The 7,718-nt window shown below is 33.9% G+C and overlaps 1 non-coding gene across 1 annotated transcript; it reads left to right on the plus strand.

Annotated features, from left to right (window-relative positions):
* The first annotated feature begins 658 nt into the window (after window positions 1-658).
* LOC112788755 (small nucleolar RNA R71) lies at window positions 659-766 on the plus strand. The gene has a single exon (XR_003196105.1). It is a non-coding gene; the product is annotated as a small nucleolar RNA R71 (small nucleolar RNA).
* Window positions 767-7,718: the final 6,952 nt, after the last annotated feature.

Consider the following 7,718-nt stretch of genomic DNA (forward strand, 5'->3'; position numbering starts at 1 on the left):
CTTGTGCCTCCAAATTTCTAATGGAGGAACTTGTTTCATTCATGAAACTTACAGTGGCCTTAGATAGATCAGAGACTAAGTTTGCTAAATTAGAGGTATTTTGTTCAGAGTTCTCTGTCTGTTGCTGAGTGGATGATGGAAAAGGTTTACTATTATTAAACCTATTTCTTCCACCATTATTAAAGCTTTGTTGAGGCTTTTGTTGATCCTTCCATGAGAGATTTGGATGATTTCTCCATGATGGATTATAGGTGTTTCCATAAGGTTCACCTAAGTAATTTACCTCTGCTATTGCAGGGTTCTCAGGATCATAAGCTTCTTCTTCAGAAGATGCCTCTTGAGTACTGTTGGATGCAGCTTGCATTCCATTCAGACTCTGAGAAATCATATTGACTTGCTGAGTCAATATTTTATTCTGAGCCAATATGGCATTCAGAGTATCAATTTCAAGAACTCCCTTCTTCTGAGGCGTCCCATTACTCACAGGATTCCTCTCAGAAGTGTACATAAACTGGTTATTAGCAACCATGTCAATGAGTTCTTGAGCTTCTGCAGGCATTTTCTTTAGGTGAATAGATCCACCTGCAGAAGTATCCAATGACATCTTAGCTAATTCAGACAGACCATCATAGAATATATCCAGGATGGTCCATTCTGAAAGCATGTCAGAAGGACACTTTTTGGTCAGTCCTTTGTATCTCTCCCAAGCTTCATAGAGGGATTCACCTTCTTTTTGTCTGAAGGTCTGAACATCCACTCTAAGCTTACTCAGCTTTTGAGGAGGAAAGAACTTGGCTAAGAAAGCCTTGACCATCTTATCCCAAGAGTTCAGGCTATTCTTAGGTTGAGAGTCCAACCATATTCTAGCTCTGTCTCTCACAGCAAAAGGGAAAAGCATGAGCCTGTAGACTTCAGGATCTACTCCATTAGTCTTAACAGTATCACATATCTGCAAGAATTCAGTTAAGAACTGAAAAGGATCTTCAGATGGAAGTCTATGAAACTTACAGTTTTGCTGCATCAGAGAAACTAATTGAGGTTTCAGCTCAAAATTGTTTGCTCCAATGGCAGGAATGGAGATGTTTCTTCCATGTAAATTGGAATTAGGTGCAGTAAAGTCACCAAGCATCCTCCTTACATTATTATTATTTTCGGCTGCTATCTCCTCTTCTTGTTCGAAAATTTCTGAAAGGTGCTTGCTGGATTGTTGTAATTTAGCTTCTCTTAGTTTCCTCTTCAGAGTCCTTTCAGATTCTGGATCTGCTTCAACAAGAATGTTCTTGTCCTTACTCCTGCTCATATGAAAAAGAGGGACAGAAAAATAATAATAATAGGGGTCCTTTTTACCGCAGTATAGAGGTCCCTGTGTGAGTATAAGAAAAGAAGAAAAAATTCGAACACAGATAGAAGAGGGGGTTCGAATTTGGGTGAGATGAAGTGTTAGTAGATGAACAAATAAATAGAAGGAGATGAGAGAGAAGGAGAATTTTTGAAAATTATTTTTGAGAAAGAGTTAGTGATTTTCGAAAATAGTTTTTGAAAAAGGTTAGTAATTTTTCGAAAATTAAAATAAAAAATTAAAATAGTTAGTTAATTAAAAAGAAATTTTGAAAAAGAGGGAAGATATTTTCGAAAATTAGAGAGAGAGAGTTGGTTAGGTAGTTTTGAAAAAGATAAGAAACAAACAAAAAGTTAGTTAGTTAGTTGAAATAAATTTGAAAATCAATTTTGAAAAGATAAGAAGATAAGAAGATAAGAAGGATATTTTAAAATCAAATTTTGAAAAAGATAAGATAAAGAGATATTTTTGAAAAGATATGATTGAAATTAGTTTTGAAAAAGATTTGATTTTTAGGATCACAATTAATGACTTGATTCACAAGAAATCACAAGATATGATTCTAGAACTTAAAGTTTGAATATTTCTTAACAAGTAAGTAACAAACTTGAAATTTTTGAATCAAAACATTAATTGATGATGTTATTTTCGAAAATTATGTGATAAAATTAAGAAAAAAATTTTTGAAAAATATTTTTATAATTTTCGAAAATAAATAAAAAATGAAAAAGATTTGATTTTTGAAAAGGATTTTGAAAAAGATAAGATTTTCAAATTGAAAATTTGATTTGACTCATGAAAACAACTGAATTTTAAAAATTTTTGAAAAAGTTAACTCAAATTTTCGAAATTTATGAGTAAAAAAGGGAAAGATATTTTTTGATTTTTGAATTTTTAATGATGAGAGAGAAAAACATGAAAAATGACTCAATGCATGAAAGTTATGGATCAAAACAATGAATGCATGCAAGAACACTATGAATGTCAAGATGAACACCAAGAACACTTTGAATGTCAAGATGAACATCAAGAACTTATTTTTGAAAAATTTTTAATGCAAAGAAAACATGCAAGACACAAACTTAGAAATCTTTCATATTTAGACTCTATGGATGCAAAAATGCACATGAAAAATAAGAAAAGACACAAAACATGAAAACATCAAGATCAAACAAGAAGACTTACCAAGAACAACTTGAAGATCATGAAGAACACTATGAATGCATGAATTTTCGAAAAATGCAAGATGAATATGCAATTGACACCAAACTTTCAACTTGACTCAAGACTCAAACAAGAAACATGAAATATTTTTTATTTTTATGAATTTTTTTATTTTTTTGGATTTTTGTATATATTTTTTTTTCGAAAATCATTTTGAAAAAAAAGAAAAATAAGGATTCCAAAATTTTTAATATGAATTCCAGGAATCTTATGCTCTTTAGTCTAAAGCTCCAATCAAAGGGTCATGCATGGCTTAATAGCCAGCCAAGCTTTAGTATGTAACTCAGACATGACACGCCTGACATTCCCTATCCAGAAGAATTAGACATGGCTTTACAGTCAGCCAGGCTTCAACATGCTTCATGAAACACTAGAATTCATTCTTAAAAATTCTGAAGAAAAATATATTTTTGAAAACATTTTTATTTTAAAATTTTTTTTTCGAAAATAAAGGAGAAATTTTTGAAAGATTTTTGAAAAAAATTTGAAAAGAAAACAAAAAGAAAATTACCTAATTTGAGCAACAAGATGAACCGTCAGTTGTCCAAACTCGAACAATCCTCGGCAACGGCGCCAAAAACTTGGTGCACGAAATTGTGATCTCAGGCAACGGTGCCAAAAACTCTGTACGCACGTCTTAATAAATCATTTTTCATTCACAACTTCGATACAACTAACCAGCAAGTACACTGGGTCGTCCAAGTAATAAACCTTACGTGAGTAAGGGTCGATCCCACGGAGATTGTTGGTATGAAGCAAGCTATGGTCACCTTGTAAATCTCAGTCAGGCGGATATAAAATAGTTATGGAGTTTTCGAACATAAATAATAAATAGATAGAAAATAAGGATAGAAACACTTATGTATATCATTAGTGAGAATTTCAGATAAGTGTATAGAGATGCTTTCGTTCCTCTGAATCTCTGCTTTCCTGCTGCCTTCATCCAATCAGTCTTACTCCTTTCCATGGCTGGCTTTATGTAAGGACATCACCGTTGTCAATGGCTACTTTTAATCCTCTCTGGAAAATGGTCCGATGCGCTGTCACTGCATGGCTAATCGTCTAGAGGCATCACCCTTGTCAATGGTTGCATCCTATCCTCTCTGTGAAAATGGTCCGATGTGCTGTCACTGCATGGCTAATCATCTAGAGGTTCTCGATCATACTGGAATAGGATTCACCCTCCTTTTGCGTCTGTCACTATGCCCAGCACTCGCGAGTTTGAAGTTTGTCACAGTCATTCAATCCCAGAGTCCTACTCGTAATACCACAGACAAGGTTTAGACTTTTCGGACTCTCACGAATGCCGCCATCAATCTAGCTTATACCACGAAGATTCTGATTAAGAGATCCAAGAGATATTCATTCAATCTAAGGTAGAACGTAAGTGGTTGTCAGGCACGCATTCATAGGGAATGATGATGATTGTCACGTTCATCACATTCAGGTTGAAGTGCGAATGAATATCTTAGAAGCGGAATAAGTTGAATTGAATAGAAAAACAGTAGTACATTGCATTAATCTTTGAGGAACAGCAGAGCTCCACACCTTAATCTATGGAGTGTAGAAACTCTACCGTTTGAAAATACATAAGTGAAAGATCCAGGCATGGCTAAATGGCCAGCCCCCAAAACGTGATCACAGGATCAAAAATACAATCCAGGATATCAAATACAATAGTAAAAAGTCCTATTTATACTAAACTAGTTACTAGGGTTTACAGAAGTAAGTAATTGATGCATAAATCTACTTCCGGGGCCCACTTGGTGTGTGCTTGGGCTGAGCTTGAATGTTACACGTGCAGAGGCTCTTTCTGGAGTTGAACACTAGGTTGTAACGTATTTCTGGCGTTCAACTCTGGTTTGTGACGTGTTTCTGGCGTTTAACTCCAAACAGCAGCATAGAACTGGCGTTCAATGCCCTTTTACGTCGTCTAAACTCGGCCAAAGTATGAACTATTATATATTGCTGGAAAGCCCTGGATGTCTACTTTCCAACTCAATTGGAAGCGCGCCATTTTGAGTTCTGTAGCTCCAGAAAATTTACTTTGAGTGCAGGGAGGTCAGAATCCAACAGCATCAGCAGTCCTTCTTCAACCTCTGAATCTGATTTTTGCTCAAGTCCCTCAATTTCAGCCAGAAAATACCTGAAATCACAAAAAAACACACAAACTTATAGTAAAGTCCAGAAATGTGAATTTAACATAAAAACTAATGAAAACATCCCTAAAAGTAACTAGATTCTACTAAAAACATACTAAAAACAATGCCAAAAAGCGTATAAATTATCCGCTCATCAACCTCCTCCATCATGGGTTGGTCAGGATCATAAGCTTCTCCTTCAGAGGAAGCTTCTTGAGTGTTGCCAGCTGCAGCTTGCATTCCAGTCAAATGTTGAGAGATCATATTGACCTACTGGGTCAAGATCTTGTTCTGAGCCAATATGGCATTCAGAGTATCAATTTCAAGAACTCCTTTTTTCTGAGAGACCCCATTGTTCATAGGATTTCTCTCAGAGGTGTACATGAATTGGTTGTTTACAACCATCTCAATAAGTTTTCTTGCTTCTTCAGGCATTTTCTTCAAGTAGAGTGATCCACCTACAGAGCTGTCCAATGATATTTTGGACATCTCAGACAAGCCATCATAGAAGATGCCTAGGATAGACCATTCTGAGAGCATGTCGGAAGGACATCTCCTGATCAGTTGCTTGTATCTTTCCCAAGCTTCATAGAGGGATTCACCTTTTCTTTGTCTGAAGGTTTGAACTTCCACTCTAATTTTGCTCATCTTTTGAGGAGGAAAGAACTTGGCCAAGAAAGTATTAACCAGCTTCTCCCAAGAGTCTAAACTTTTTTTAGGTTGAGAATCCAACCATATTTTAGCTCTATCTCTAACAGCAAAGGGAAAGAGCATAAGTCTGTAGACCTCAGGATCTACTCCATTGGTCTTAACAGTGTCATAGATTTGTAAGAATTCTGACAAGAATTGGTGTGGATCTTCCAGTGGAAGTTCATGGAACTTACAATTCTGTTGCAAAAGAGAGACTAACTGAGGCTTAAGCTCAAAGTTGTTAGCTCTAGTAGAAGGTATGGAGATACTTCTTCCATAGAAATCAGAGGTAGGTATGGTGTAGTCACCAAGAACCTTTCTTGCATCTCCTCCATTATTAGCATTGTCTGCCATGTCTTCAGCTTCTTGTTCGAAATTTTTTGAGAGGTTTCTTTCGAAGTATTGTGCTTTAGCTTGTTGTAAATGCCTCCTTAGAGTTTTTTCAGGTTCAGGGTCAAGATTAAAGAGAGGTTCTTTATCTCTGTCCCTGGTCATAAACAAGAAAAAGAAGACAAGAAAGAAGAAGAATGTGAGCTCTATGTTCAAGAACAGAGGACTCCCTCTGAGATGTGAAGAAGAAAGAAAAGAAGAATGAAGATAGAGAAGAGAGAAAAAGATTCGAAAAGAGAGAGGGATAGAAATTCGAAAATTAGAAGTAAAAAGAGAAAATATTTTTGTTTTTATTTTTATTTATTAATTAAATTCGAAAATAAAATTAATTAACTAAAAAGATTTGAAAATTAAATGATGAATTTTCGAAAAAGAAGAGAGAGAAATAGAGAAGATATTTTCGAAAATTAGAAGAGAGAAGAATTAGTTAGGAAGTTTTGAAAAAGAAGAAAGAAAAAACAAGTAAGTAATTAAGGAAGATTTGAAAATAAGATAAGATTGAAGATTAGAAAAGATTTGAATTTAAAATTTAAATTTGAAAAGATAAGATAGAAATTTAAAAGATTTGAAAAAGATTTGAATTTAAAATTTGAAATTAGAAAAGATAAGATAAGAATTTGAAAAGATTTGAAAAAGATAAGATTTGAAATTTGATTTTCGAAAAAGATTTGATTTTGAAATTGAATTTTAAAATTTGAATTTGAAATAAGATAAGATAGGATAAAAAGATAAGATAGTAATTTGAAAAAGATATGATTTTTGAAAGGATTTGAATTTGAAATTTAAAACTAAGATAAGATAAGATAATGATTTTGAAATTAAAATTTGAAAAATTTGTTGCTTTTTTCGAAAATTGAGATAAAGATAAGAAAAGATATTTTATTTTTTTGATTTTTGAATTTAATGAAGAAAGAGAAAAACAAACAAAAAGACACTTTAGATCTAAGACACCTAGAATTCGAAAATTGCAAAGAAAAACACAAAGAGACACCAAACTTAAAAATTTTAAGATCAAAATAAGAAGAAAAACAAGAACACTTTGAAGATCAAGAAGAACACCAAGAACAAAACTTAAAGAATTCAAAGAAAGTAAAGAACATGCAAAGGACACCAAACTTAAAAATTTTAAAAATCAAAGATACCAATTTCGAAAACTTTAAAAGAAAAGACACAAGAAAACACCAAACTTAAAGATTGACACAAAATTCAAACAAAAGACACTATTTTTGGAAATTTTTAGAAAAAAGACTGAAGAAATTCGAACTTAACAAGAATAAAAACAAAAGACTCAAACAAAAGATAAAGATTAATAAAGAAAACAAAGGTTTTTTTGAAAAATTTTAAAATTTTTTTATTTTTTCAAAAAAGAAAATTAAAAGACTCAAACAAAATTAAAAACAATACCTAATCTAAGCAACAAGACAATCCTTTAGTTGTCCAAACTCAAACAATCCCCGGCAACGGCGCCAAAAACTTGGTGCGCAGAATTAAACTTCGCACAACTGAACCAGCAAGTGCACTGGGTTGTCAAAGTAATACCTGAGTGAGCCAGGGTCGATCCCACAAGGATTGTGATTTGAAGCGTGCTATGGTTATCTTGTAGATCTTAGTCAGGCGGATAGAAAAGTTGGTTGGTTGTTTAAAGTGCATAAAAGTAAAATAAAGAAAACGTTACTCAATTGATGGTGAAAGCAATGATAAGAAGATGGTTAAGGCTTCGGAGATGCTTTATTCTTCTGGATCAATTCGGTTTTACTGTCTCCTCCAACTGTGAATGATTTCTTCCACAAACAAGGTCGAATCTTCCGGATTAGAGAATGCTGCGCCTTTGGTTCTAGCCTTTACCAAAAAGACCCTAATCTCCCTATACCTCGGCTGAACTGGTGTCTTGAAAAGTCCCCAACAAAGTCGTGGATTAGCCGTTGATGTGTGAG

This window comes from Arachis hypogaea, chromosome 20, assembly GCF_003086295.3.
Source record: "Arachis hypogaea cultivar Tifrunner chromosome 20, arahy.Tifrunner.gnm2.J5K5, whole genome shotgun sequence".
Taxonomy (NCBI): Eukaryota; Viridiplantae; Streptophyta; class Magnoliopsida; order Fabales; family Fabaceae; genus Arachis; species Arachis hypogaea.